General features: G+C 37.9%; 2 long non-coding RNA genes across 4 annotated transcripts in view; one reads left to right on the top strand and one right to left on the bottom strand.

Annotated features, from left to right (window-relative positions):
- LOC143658015 (uncharacterized) overlaps positions 1 to 14,802 on the bottom strand; it is a 59,445-nt gene that overhangs the window by 31,153 nt on the left and 13,490 nt on the right. The gene's annotated exons all lie outside the window — the stretch shown is intronic.
- On the top strand, positions 820 to 7,510 carry LOC143658016 (uncharacterized). Its single transcript, XR_013163071.1, has 4 exons — positions 820 to 869; positions 1,254 to 1,318; positions 1,775 to 1,904; positions 7,413 to 7,510. It is a non-coding gene; the product is annotated as an uncharacterized LOC143658016 (long non-coding RNA).

Here is a 14,802-nt window from a genome sequence, read left to right as displayed (position 1 = left end):
TTTAACTGTTAAAAAAAGAAAAGTTTTAAGGAAAAGAGGGAAGACTTGAGCTCTCAAGAGTTTGGTGAAGGCCAAAACTTGGAACCAGGATTCAATGAAAGATAAAGTAGGTTACCAAGGAGAGCGATCACCACCATGGATTCCATGATATAGAGCATGAACTCACTACTAATGCCAGACTAGTTTCTTAATTTAGATACCTAAATCGGGCCTCTCAAGGAAGAAATCTGTTGGGGTCATCTTAGTATTTAGCACTAGTAAGTAATATACTTCGGAGTTTGGTGAGAGAGAAGTAGTAACCAAAAGCATCACATAAAACAAACTTCTATTTCCTTTTATTGTACTTGGTGAAGGTTATTAAGAATGTAATTCTTTCTGCTTGCTGTGTGATTAGCAGCCAAACCTTTTGGGGGTAAATTTCCATTGCTATGCTCTTGTTATCGTAAATGGAATTTGCATGCCTAATTCTCTTCCCTCCATATTGAATCCATACCCCTTTAGGTCTAACGGCATGCTAAAAATGATTCCAAATCTCCAATGTTGATTGTGGGCCATATGTTAGCACTAATTATATAAATGAGACTTGGTGGAAATGTGACATGCTAAGCATTCTGAGCTTAAGGAATTATCTAAATGAATTCTAGCTTGAGTTAGTGCTAGCAGAGGCAAGAAAATGTGAGCGCAGGTTTTGAGCAGATGTTAACAGGTCTGCATGGCTCTTCATTGTCTTTATTTGTCTAGCTATAAGGACTGCTGATGGAACATTGTGTCAGAATATTTTAAGGTGCTATTTTCCTGAAAATTGCATTTTGTACCTACAGATGGATCCATTTTCTGAATAAGCAGAGAAGAATGACACAGAATCCAAGGTTAGAATCTGCAGTCTTGCTGTGGGTTTGGAAGCGTAGGATTTAGTGGGGTTAACTGTCATGGTCATCATGGCATGGAGGCTGGAGATTCCTAAAGGGACATTTCATTTCTATAGTGAACACTAGCAATTTTAATTTTCAAAATGAAATTGAGAGGTGTGAAAAGCACAATTCCCATTCAAAGAAAAGTGAATTAGCAAATGTTGTGAATATCTGATATTTTCTTTACGTGTATATTATTAAGGAAAATAGTACCCATGTATATATTGATCGAAGTGCTCAGAGAAACTTTAAGAGTCAAGCCCATGGAATACCAGCTCAACCCCCTTTTCCTGGATATAATGAAGTCTTCTTCCTGTCAAAATACACAATTGTATGTTTCAGAGCCAATGGCAGACCTAACTTCCATATGGGCTTCTCTCACTCACAGCCCTCTTGAAGTTGAATTGGTAAGTTGTTTTGCAAAAGTGGTTAGAAATCAGTTGCTTGGTAATACCCACTAATTAATATGCATATATTGAGCATCTCCTTTAGCACAGCATTTATATCCTTCTGTCCCATTTTCTCAGTTTCTTCTTCAAGGACTTTGATCCTATTAAGTACATAAACTCGACCATTTATTTCTGGTTTTCCAGTAAAAAGCCCAGTGCTTGGTGCAAAATAAATGTTTGCTGAGTGAATGTTGCTTGAATTCATAAAAATAGCCAACATTTACTGAGGACTTGCTATGTACTAAATACTTGACTAGCAATTTCAGTCAATCCTTACCTTTTCTAGTTGTGCTGATGGGGAAACTGCAGGCAAGGCAGATTAAGCAATTTGCCTAAATTAATGCAGGTAAAAGTGATAGAACTAGGATCTGAATGCAGGAATGTCTGACCTGTGCCCTTCACTTGGTCGTATAGGTTATAGATTGGCTTTTGCCTCCTCCCTGTTAACATGATTGTCATCAAACCTGCAAATATGCTTGAAGGTTCAGGAGTTTCCTCTGGTGAGCTGTTTTGCAATTGTAAAGAAAAAAAATGCAATGATAACGTAAGTAGAATGAATGTGAGTATATTCTTGATCATCTGGATGACCATATTGTGGGATGTTTACTATCATGTTAGTGCCAGCTACTTTAATTGTAGAGCATTATTCAGGGAGATACAGAGGCAGACAAAATATGGAGATAATAATGTGCTCATGCCTGTGAAGGTTCAATAACAATGAGGGTTTGGCAATGGTTTAAATAGAGACCCAGAGTAGAAAACATTCATTTCTACAGGGCACAGAACATTGGTGAAGTGACAACCCTACAGAAACTGTTCCATTGCAGTGGGACCATATTCATGTGACATATAAACTAATATTACCCATTATCTCAAAGATATGTGATTGGTGTCACTGTTTTCTACTTTTATGGACTTATTTGATTTTCTTTGTAAATTTTTTTTATATTGCCATAGAACACTCCAGAAATAACGAGTTTACAATTTCATGTTTGTATATATTTAAGTAATAAAAAAATGAATATCAGAATTGGGGAGGGAACTATCAGGGTTTATTTATTTATTTCTGCCCCTACGTCAAAGGGCCACTCTTTGAAGAAAGATGACTTAGATGAGTCTTTGGGCATCCTGTGATTCCCAGAGATTGAACTGAAACTAGGTCAGAATGGTAATGGGGTGTGTGGGTGTGTGTGCGTGCATGTATGCCTGCTGTCTGTGAAACATAAGTGATGGTAGTCAGAGGTTCATGGGATGGTTAAATAGTATCTCTGGGACCCCACCTATTTAGATCTTGACTCCAGCAAGAATTCATGAAGCAATTTTCCTCTCCCACATGACTCTTTCTCTGGGTGTACTGTCTATACAATTTCTATTGTACCAAATACACACAGTTATGTTGAAACAACATATTTCCAGAATCTTATTCTTGGTTATCCTCTCTTGCCAGAAATTAAAAGAGAATTCTTTTGGCACACTTGGTCACAGGAATATCTTAATATGCTATTCTCCAGTCACCAGACAGAAAATCTGAACATGGATGTATTTTTTGTTTTCCTTGACACCTTACACAACTCTCTACAGCATTACTGTTCTTTCAAGTCAGTAAGGTATCCATGGAGCTTAGGCATGGCAGGCAACTAGCCATTTTTAGTTATTAATGTTCTGTTTTCATCTGACACTAATTCTTCCTTGGGACTTTTACCTCTCACTTGTTCTGTTTAGAATTCACAGACTCAATATCTCAAGGCATCCTGAGAACTCCATATTGTAATCTGCAAGCATAACTGAAAGAAATTCAAGTGGTTTTTTAGTTAGTGGACACCCGATAGAATATCTTTTTCAGAGATGAATGTTAGTTTTACTAAAACTTAGCCAGATCAGAGTGGTAATTACATAACTGAATCTATTATCTTTAGAAAGTAAGAAGGGTGGGGAGTTAGAGGCAATCAGCACAGTGAAGCATGATGTTCTTTCTTTGCAGAACGTTTTGCAAATGTGGTTACCAAGTTCTTGCTAAAATAAATGCATATTTCTACTACAATGCATTGTTGGAAATACCTGGAATTATGAAAGATGATGCATTAATAATCACAAAGCTCATGAGAAATAATAGACTACTCAAAAAAATGCAACTTTGTTGTCTCTCATCATGATTAAGGCTAATTAGAAACAACTAGTAGAGTTCAAAAGACCTGCTCAGTCTCTCAAAGAAGTGTTTTATATGGTACTGTACCTTAAAAAAAAAGAAAATTCTTCCTGATGGAAGAGTTGAGGCTGCTGAGTTATGGGGATAAGAATAAATGAGGAAAAGAACCACTTAAGTCTTTCCAAGACAAGGCATGTGACCAAATCGAGCCAATAGGAGGAGTATGAATTGTGTATAGTATAACTTTCCTCCTTGGCTTTCTGTATTAGGGTATTTTGTATTTCTGTATTAGGGAAATACTGGTAATTTCCCAGTATTAACATACTGGGAAAAGTCATGCTTGAACCTACATAACTTCTTCTTTAGGCTGACATCACTCCTGTATTTACCAGTCCCATAGTGCCAATTTGTGTTACAGATGTACATTTTATAGCAAAACAGACTATTTGTTTATCAGGCCCTTAGAGAGATAATTCACCAGACTGAATTTTGGACATTTTATGTGTGAAGAGGAGTGTCATTTCATTTTGAGAAACAGAACATGTGTAAATCATAAAGTCACACTGAAAGAGCCTCAGGCTCTAAGCCTACATGTCCTCTACTCCGGGAAACATATACATCCTTATGTAGGATACAATAGAGGATACGTTTTTATGACTGTAGGGAAGGCATGCATATGCAGATGGCCTTCAGTGATGGTGGTGTGAGGCAAAGATGCTACATCCAGTCTACCAGAGTTAAAGTCATCTGCTTGGTTTCATTACTATAATAAAACATGTACTTAGCCATAGCGTACAAAGAAGTTGGAAATAAGACTATTTGGGACACCAGGTTCTGAAGTCAAACCTCTTATCAGGTCACACTGTCATTTAGTGGCTCTGTGTGATTCTGGCTCAATTATCTAAACTCTTGTCTTCCTTTTCAAGTCTACAATGTACATCCTTCAGTAAGGTGGTTGAAATTGAGACAAAGTTGTAAGAGGTGTTCAATAACATTGCCTGTTTTTTGTTTTTATTTTTCGAAACCTGGCTACGTAAAGAATATGCATTCAAGGGTCCTTGAATTCCATCTTTGCTCCATCCAAAACAACAGGTATCCACTTGATGATTCCTTTGCCATAGTCCAAACATGCACAAGCCTCTTTCTGATCCATACCCAAGGCTCATTTCAGGCCTATTTGCCTGGAAAGTTATGCTCAGGTTACTGAAGACAGGCAAAAAGGTCTCTAAGTAGGAAAGACTGGCAGCCCCAGGGATTTGAAGTCTGGATGTGCTCATTGCATGCAGTAGGATCCAGAGATAGGAAGCAGATCCCTTTGCCCACAGTGACAGGAAATCCAGGTCAAAGGCTGTCAGAAGGAGCTGGAAAAAGCAGAAGACTCGGATATATAACGAGCATTCCAAGTTCAAATCTTGACTCCTCCATTTACTAGCTGGGTGACATTGGTTTTTTCATCTGCCAAGTACAGAAAGAAAGACCACATGGCATATAGATGAAGCAAAAGCTGAAAGATGCTTGTTTATTGGTTTCCATCCTTCTCATGGGGTCCTTTTCTCTTAGGCAAGAAAAGCTCCTATGGCTTCTTTTCTATTAAGACTAAAAGAAGATTTAAGAGGAAAAAAAATCCTCCTGCTGTGAGTCAGTGTTGTTTAATGCCCCATCCATATAATAACATATAATCTCTTCTCTAACCTATGGCCAGTGAGAAATTTCTGCCTTAGTTGTCATCTCTTTTGCAAGGCAAAGAAGGTCAAGGGATATGCCTTATGCTACTGAAGCATAGGGCCCTTCGAGCTCACGTTACCACTTAGCCTATGCCATCTACCACTCGGGAAAACTTGCTTCACTTCTTTCTCCGTGTTTCTTAGTTCCATAACTTTCCAATATCAGAGCAACAGTTATAATTTCTACTGCAGAAGGGAAGTGAGGCTGTTCCTTACCAGTGGCCTTAGACAGTGGAGGGTTAGTTCACGGAGATGATATAGCTATGATTCTCTCCAGCTTTGCTGTAGATGGTGCCACCAAAGGGAAAATTCTTACATAACTACATATTTTTTCTGGTCACAGCTGACATGGTCACTCCAAGAAACTCCCCTCAGATATAGAAAAAATATAATTTTCTTCCCAGGCTGGTGCGAAAAGGGGGACCTCCGATTCAACTACATGGAAGAATATACAGTGAAATTGAGATCACACTGGATGAAAGGCAAATTGTCAATAACATAGCAACTTAATTTGTGCAGTGACTTATATTTTTATGATCTCCATGAGGACCCATGCCATATTAGGAAATTAAAACCAAAATTTAACTCAAATTGGGAGGAATATATACTTCTTGAATTCTTTGGTTCTATTTAAAATTTGTTTGACTTGGGTTGTTTGTAAGCATTCATGGGATTTCCCTTTGCAGAACGTTGTGCTAAAGTATCTGAGATGGAATAAAGAAATCGATGATTCCAAAAGCAAGTTTATAAATTGCATGCTTTCTGAGGGGACACAAGACAAATTTGATTTGTTCCTTTAATTTTTTCCTCTAATATCCCATAATCATGTAGGAAACACTCGCCTAGGTTGGCACCAGGTGTAGGAAACAGACATGAGATTCACCAGCCATCCATATTTTTCATACCTTTGGAATGCACCCAAGATCAGATGGAAGAGTGAAGGGCAGATTGCAGCAGTTGCAACAGTGTGTAACAAAAATATTGTGCCATTGAAATGCTAATGTGGGCGAGCATCACGTTGTAAAGCGCACATTGTTAGAAGGCAAGCCTAACCACTTGAATCACATAGACTGATTTTTATGGGAGACCTCTTATTTTATTCTTTAGATATTTCGTTTTCATTTTGTGTTTTCTTTGGAATTAATAGAGCCTCTTAAAAACTGTTCTCTATAAATTTTCTCTCCTACATATGTCTCAAAACAGTTTCATTTCTTCATTTAAAACATTACAGCCATTTCAAAATGCCCTATTTTGTATTTAATTTCACCATCTCATATAAAATACATGTTCTTCACATAATTATGTAAAAATGGGTTTGCAAATGCCCTAGAGATCCATATGATGGGCACATTATAGGATTCTAAGTAATAATAATCTCCTGTTTACATGAGACCTGATTTTCATGCCAGTTTTTATACTTTAATATATCCAGAATGTAGCTTTGCTCAAATACACTAGTTTATTCTGGTCCATGAAATGCATTTGAAATATCACAGATTAGTTTTCCTGGCAGAATGTGTAGCTACATCTGATGTTTTAGAGGTGAGCATAATGGAGCCAGAGATGGGAACCATTGTCAGCTTATTTGCTATGAACAGAGCTAAACAAAGCCCAGCGGGGTTCCTGGAAGACTAAAGGCATAGGGAGGAGAGGGGGGAAGCAGGAAAAGAAATAAAAAATTGAAAAAGAAAGCAGATGATCAGGGAAAAGAAAGAGAAATGAAAAGGCATTATGTAAGTGAGAGCCTGAGCACACAATAGGCAATTAGTAGAAAGAAAGCATCGCGTACAGCAGTGGTTTTCAACGTGTTGTCCCTGGACGAGTGCATGGGAACTTGTTAGAAATGCAGTCTCAAGCCCCCATCCCAGACCTACTGCACCAGAAACTCTGGCGTGAGGCTCAGGAATCTGTCTTAATCCTCCAGGTGATTCTGAAGCAAAAGTAAGTTTGAGAGCTACAAATCGACTGGAGGATTTAGTTTTAATCCAGTGTCTTGAGTGTTTCAAAGCTGCTGTGGGTTTACACTGAAGGACACCAAGCCCGGATGTAGGGTTAGGGAGGGTCAGATCTGAAGGACAAGTAGGTGAAGAGCAGCTAGGAGAGAATAGTTGTTACCTATGGAGCAAATGTTTTGAAAGCAAAGCAATGACTTTTCAATGACTGTTTTTTGTTTTTTTTTAAGGTAGCTTTTGACCATTAAAGGAGCTGTGTGAAAGAATGGAGAGAAGCATGTCGGACAGTGGGGTTTATGTATTCACGTTCATCACTCAGTGACAGGAGGTCCTTATTCTTGGTGTGTCTTTGCTCAAGCTCACCTCTAAGGCGTTCCAAAGACAAGTTCCAGGCAGAAAACACAGCCCATGTGACAGAGGAAAAGCATTGAGGTTTGGGAAACTGGGTGTGAATTGACACATCTAGAGCATAGAATGCTCAGGAGGCTATGTAGCTGAATCAGGCTATATCCTAGAATATTGGATACCCACAGGAGAGTTTTTCAGTCCTGAGAATCATGTGACCAGGGTCCAGTGAGAATGAACTGAGTGAAATAGAATGCTTGCTGAGGAAGTATAAAGAGATTAGTGCTATGGACTATCAATGATAGAAGTTTGGGACATTTGGTAAATGGGATCAATAATTTCTTACAGTCCCCTGCTAGGTACCTTTTGTAGAGCCATGGGCCCATCTCAGATATACCCACTCTGAATACCCAACTTTGATCTGGTCCAAAAGGTCTTGTCTACAGGTATTTGAGAGAATTATAATCTCTTCAGCAAGAAACTGATACTTGCTGCCCCCCCACCAAAGAATTAGAAGATGAAAAGGGAGAGATGCAGTTCCTTAAACTGTTCAGTCCTCTTTTTCATGAGTATGAAAATAGTAAGGATAACTTATCAGTTAACTTTATAAGTAAAGCAAACAGGGATTTGCTTCACTTTTGCTTTCTTGGGGAAAATAGTTTATACAAATTTAGATGATAGAAAACATGGTCCTGTTTTCTTGCTGTATGTAATGCATTGCAATTAACCCTGTAGTTATGAATAATTATCAAAATATTTTCAGTTCAGCCAGACACAAACAAGTAATTCAGCCTTGTCCATAGCTTTCCTTTTTAAAAAGAAAGTGGTTTAAATAACAGATGAATTCTAAAAAATAAATTCATTTTTATTAATTGAATGGATTTTTTCCACCTTTCAAAATTAAATGCACATATATTCCCTGGGATTTTAAGCTTGTCTTTGTCCCTCTCTAGGTGTCTTCTCTGTTTTACTTTCTTAAAATGTTCTATTCTCTATCACCTCCGGCTCCTAGCCGCTTAGTACCATTTAGTCCTTTGTGGAGTTCAAATGGTCTCTCCTGAAGTTCCATAAGGGCTAAAGACTGTATCCTCATGGCTCACCCCCAGTTTCCTAGACTGTAACACAGTGCCTGGTACAGAGGTGTTGAGTAAACAGGCATGAAGCCAATTAATTGCAACTGAAGACTGCTCAGTATACCTGCAGTTTGAGACTATTCTCTGTTTCCTTCTTTCTTTCTCATCTCCCTGATTGATCCATTACAAATATGTTAGTCCTCCAATTTCTCTAAATTGTCTATGTAAGTCATCAAATTATGTTAAAAGGTAAAAAGCCCCATAATAGAACTAATTTTGTTTTGCATTAGAAGCTGCATAATTTAGGGACATAAAATGGCTCACAATATGCAGTAATTAAGAAAGGATAGTTATATAGTATATCCTGTTGAAATTACTCATTTGGAAAAAAAAATCTTTTTGACATGTAGCATCAATTGGACTCCTTTGCGCCATAGCACCTTCCAGGAAGAAGCTAATAGAAAGCGTGAGCTGGCGTTTGAGGGCATTTAGATGCATGTAGATAAAAGGGTTCATGGGCAGGATTTCATGAAATTTGAATGTGAAGTGGTATTATGCATCTCTTTCATTTAAATAACCTAAAATGAGTAATTCACTCCCTAGAACATTTGATAAAAATCCTTGGAAGTTTGCCAGCAGGCACGGTGGGAGGAAGAAATTCATATTCAAAAGGCAATAAGAAAAAAGAGAGAAAATATGGGAGCAAAACCCTGAGAAAGCATTCTATACCTGATTTATTTCTAAAGTAAATTTAAACATCCTGGTAACAACTGCTTTAAAGGGCCAGGGCCTTGCTTTGTACCCCCAAGCAATGCAGTTTTCTGGAAACACTATGTCTGAAACACCGATGCATTTAAGAAGGGACCCAAGAACACTTTCTTTGCATTGTGTTCACCTTGGGCGACAGATCCCATGAACTTGAAGCTTGCTTCTGGAGTGTCAAAACACCCACGTGCCTGGTGATTGTTGCCATAGTGATAACTGGATGATAGATAGCTAGATGATAGATAGATGCTGAATAGGTAGTAGATAAATGATCTCATATGTCAGAAAAGGCTTTTGTGCCTAGAAAATTACAGATTTTTTTTTCAAAAACAATTCTTCTGTCAAAATCAAAAATAGAACTCTCTTTGCTTTACACCCACTCTATATGCATTCTCCTACTCTTCCAAAGCTTTTTTCTTATCACATTTATGATGTGTTACACCCTTTCAATTCCTACTTGACTTCTTGTCTAGGAGATTAACTTTCCTTAAAGGGGCAAATGTACTACTAATGCTAGGGGAATGGGGAGAGGTAGACCAGATGACCATTAAGTTTCCTTTATGTTATACTAAATAAAAGTTTAATTTTTTTCCCTTCTTTTGTAGCTCTCAAAGATCAGTATTTTCCCCTTTTCTTCCTTACATTTTACTTGTTTGTCCTTTTCTTTCTTCTATTCCTGTCCACCTGTCCCCCAACCCCTATTCCATTGCTTCCCTCTGACTTTCTTGTCTCACAGTTTTCTGTTCCTGCTATTTTTATGGAATTTTTCTAATTCCAGAAATTCTAATACTCATGGCAAATTGAGTCCATTAATTCTTAAAGTGACAAATTTCAACATATACATAAAATGATAGTAAGATAGAGGACCTTGAAAAGCCCACCTTAAAATTTGGCATGTTCCTGGATCATAGCATGGACTTTTTAGAGTAAGTGGATAAAGATGAGAACTCAGTTCTATTATTTCATCTGCAGTATAACCCGTGAAAGCTTGAAAAATCAGATCCGATTTTATGTGCCATTAAATAGTGGAGTCCTGCATTGTATTAAAAGCTAGGGGAGTGGGAAGTTAAGGCTTAAGATGCACAGAGTTCCTATTTGAAATAGTGGAAATGTTTCAGTAATGAATGCTGATTGTAGAACAACATTGTGAGCATAATTAACAGCACTGAAATACATATCTGAATGTGGTTAAAAAGGAAAATGTTAGGTTGTATGTATGGTAACAGAATAAATGTTTGAAAAAAAATACAAGGGAACTGTACTACACAAATAGTTAAACCCTAGACTATAGTTAATAAAACAATTATAAAAATTACTTTCATAAGTTGTAACAAATGTTCCACACCAACATAAGATGTTAATAATAGGATAGTATTTGGGAATCCTGTATTTTATTATTTTATGCTTAAATTGTTCTATAAATCCACAAGTTCTAATAAAAGAAAAAAAAAGTTGGGTGAAATCATGCAGAAATCAGACACTAGAACATACTCTTTGTGACAGTTGTAGAAAATCGTAGAACTAATTCAGTCCCCTAACTTAAGAGATGTAGGTAATTGATAATGAGAGCTTATGCTTTGTTCAATTTTACAGTTATGATAATTCCAAGTATCTGGAACCCTAAGACTGACTTGTGATCTAGTGACTTTTCCAATATTCCCCATTACAGAAAGGTGGGGAGAGGGAAGAGGGAATTATAATAGAGTGTCATTATTCCAGATGTAGTAGAATTCCGGGCTCTTCCCTGCTTGGGATACAAGTGGAGAAGGGAAACATTTTTAAGATAAAGGGGAAAGTTTCAAGTTTATGCTGAGGTAGAAGACAAAGATATAACTAGAAATCTCCTTGAGCCTTGGTTTTCCCAGTTGTTAAATAATACCTTCATTGTGAGACCATTGATGTGATTAAATGAGAAAATTAGAGAGGTTACTATGTAGTAAACACTCAACAAATAGTAACTATTATTGCTTTGGATTTGTGACTGAATTTTTAACCACATTTAAATGGATAACAGTGAATAGTAATCTATCAAAGGTCTGAGGTTGTTGAGGCTGGTTTTAAATATACGAGAATTATCAAAGTGCAAAGTCTACCTGGTTCTTAGGCCGAATCTGAATGCTGACCGTCAGCTGTTTACTTCTTGTCATTGTAATCCAGCCACAATCTCTGGCCTGCAACTGTATCATAGGGAGGTAATTTACAAACATAATGACTCTTTGACAAAGTGTGTAATAGATGAAACCAAGGGATTTGCCACATGCGGAAAACAGCTCTAATTTGGTCTCAATTCTGACAAAGCCTGATATATTGTATTTTCTTAACAGTGAAGGGACTGATTGTAATCATAGGTCATCCAAAGACTTAGAAAGTGGTCTTCATTCGGGTTCCCCAGGAAACAGATTGTCAGGTGAATATTTGCATGTGGGAGGGTTTGGAGATCAACCTGTAAGAGAGTAAGGAAAGCTGGATTTGCAGAAGGAGGAATTTAATACAGTTGTGACAAAGGTGTCAGCCAATCCCTTGGCAAGTTGTGGAGCTGGGATGTTCTTTTGAAATGTCCAAAATTAAGGCAAAACAGCTGGGTCTTTGTTGCCCACACCAGTTAGCCATTAGAAACTGACTGCCTTGGAGGAAGTGTGACTTTAAATTAATAAGGTATCTGCCTTCTGCTGAGGGCAATTGCCAGAGGGAACTTCCACCAAAAGCATCAGTAGTCAACCTCCCAGGCAGGAGCAGTGTTTCACTTTTGAAGAGGGCTATATACCTGTGCTGGTTTGAGATGATGTATGTACCCTAGAAAAGCCATGTTTTAATCCTAATCCCATTTTGTAAAGGCAGCTGTTTCTTTTAATCCCTATTCAGCTTTTTATGTTTGAAACTGTAATTAGATCATCTCCCTGGAGATGTGTTTTAATCAAGAGTGGTTGTTAAACTGAATTAGGTGGAGGCATGTCTCTACCCATTTGGGTGGATCTTGATTAGTTTCTGAAGTCCTATAAAAGAGGAAACATTTTGGAGAATGAGGGAGATTCTGAGAGTGCAGAGAATGACACAGCCACGAGAAGCAGAGTCCACCAGCCAGTGACCTTTGGAGATGAAGAAGGAACATGCACCCCCCAGGGAGATTCATGAAACAGGAAGCCAGGAGAAGAAGCTAGCAGTGATGCGGGTTCACCATGTGCCCTTCCAGATGAGAGAGAAACCCTGACCATGTTCATCATGTGCCTTTCCAGATGAAAGAGAAACTGTGTTTACCATGTGACCTTCCACTAGAAAGAGAAACCCTGAACTTCTTCAGCCTTCTTGAGCCAAGGTATCTTTCCCTGGATGCCTTAGATTGGACATTTCTATAGACTTGTTTTAATTGGGACATTCTCTTGACCTTAGAACTATAAACTAGCAACTTATAAATTCCCCATTTTAAAAGCCATTCTGTTTCTAGTATATTGCACTCCAGCATCTAGCAAACTAGAACAGGACCGAATGCTATGAAATCTATTGCAAAATCCAAACTATCTTCTAAATAGATCAGAGCAGATTGGAGAATATTGGTTTGTGGTTCTAAGGTAACAGAAGGCCTAGGAGGAAGAGTAAGGGCCCTTAGCGTCCAAAGAAAAGTATTTGTAATTTCTTAAGAAACCTAAAAACAGACTTCCTTCAAGTTGTAACAGATATCATTATTTCATAAATCTCCCTCAGGAGACTAATTGGAACTCTTTTGGCTGATGGCCCTACAGAGCTGTCAGTCTGTGAAACTGGAGAGAAGATGCCAAATGCTCTCCCTGTTTATATCAGCCTTTGTTCTAGTTTGCTAGCTGCCAGAATGCAATACACCAGAAATGGAATGGCTTTTTAAAAGGGGGAGTTTATAAGTTACAGGTTTGCATTTCTAAGACAATGCCAGTGCCCCAATTTAAGCAAGTCTATAGACATGTCATCTAAGGCATCCAGGGAAAGATGACCTTGATCAAGAAGGCTGATGAGCTCAAGGTTTCTCTCTCATCACATGGTGAACACAGCATCTGCTAGCTTCCTCTCAGGCTTCCTGCTTTATGAAGCTCCCTGGGAGATGTTTTCTTCTTCATCTCCAAAAGTTGCTGGCTGGTGGATTCTCTGCTTTGGGTTCTGCAACATTCTCTACTCTCTCAGAATCTCCAAAGGTTACTCGCTGGCTGCTGGATTCTGTGGTTTTCTCAGCCTCATGACTCTGCTCCGCTCTGCTGTGGCTTTCTCATTGTTTCAAAAGGCATTCTCTCCAAAAAAATCCCGGTAAACTAATCAAGACCTACTTGGAATGGGTGGAGACACATCTCCACTTAATCAAGTTTAATACCCACACTTGATTGAGTCACATCTCCATGGAGATAATTTAATTAAAGTTTCCAACATGCAATACTCAATAGAGATTAGAAGAAACAGCTATCTTTACAAAATGGGATTAGGATTAAAACATGGCTTTTCTAGGGTATATAAATACTTTAAACCCAACACAGCCTCTTATTGGCAGAATGACCAAATGGCAAAGAAAGGTATAAAGGGTCCAGAAATGTAAAGAAGATAAAAGACTGGTTGTAAGCCTGGTTGTCTACGCATAGAATGTGTGAACACAATGTTGTTTTCCAGATAATCTGAGTCTTGAAATGAATCTCTTGCCTTGATTTTAGTTTCAAGTAAAGTTGTTCATCGGTGGTTAGAATTTCCCAGACATTTATTCAATTTTTGGCCTCTTTTGTATGCTTAGCTTCAAGACCATTTGCTTTAATTCTTCTCTAGATCAAGCCATGTTTTTCTCAATAATCCCTAAGAGATTTTGCTCTTTTAACAATTCTTCATGTTATCTAGTTTCCATTGTTTCATACTCCCAGTTTATGCACTGGTTTGATGGATTTAAGCCCAACTCATTCCTCTGCCTTACACTTAAAGTGTAAGTTAAAACCTTTGGTGTGGATGAGTTGAGGCACACATAAACTAACATGAACTAATGAGTACTAAAGACAATTTGGATAATACAACCTTATCCTTCTTTGAGACCAACTGGTTTTTATCAGAAATGTTAATAACCATCATTTTTCTGTGGTTGATTGCTTTGTTAAATAGTCATTCTTTTAGAAAATTATACAAAAATGGCTCAAACAGAGCTACGTTCCTCTCACTTCTCCCATCTGTTCACTGCTTCTGCACTCTGCCTAGCAGTAAATACTTGTTGAAGAAATTCCATTTCTCAAAAATATCCCCGTTTTCACTAAATTGCCAAAGATGAAGTATGGGAGTCACCTTTAGTTTATGTCTCTCTCATACTTGTACATGTAATGCTACCAAAATCTGGCTGTATATCTTCTAAATATCTCCTTGAAATATCATATCTATGTCTTCCTCATAATTTCTGTTTTTAATGTCATCCTTTGGACCCAATTGTCTTACTGAGATGGTTACAAGT

The sequence above is a fragment of the Tamandua tetradactyla genome, chromosome 15 (assembly GCF_023851605.1).
Source record: "Tamandua tetradactyla isolate mTamTet1 chromosome 15, mTamTet1.pri, whole genome shotgun sequence".
Lineage (NCBI taxonomy): Eukaryota > Metazoa > Chordata > Mammalia > Pilosa > Myrmecophagidae > Tamandua > Tamandua tetradactyla.
The sequence above is the reverse complement of the archived record's forward strand: the minus strand, read 5'-3'. Positions and strand labels throughout refer to the sequence as shown.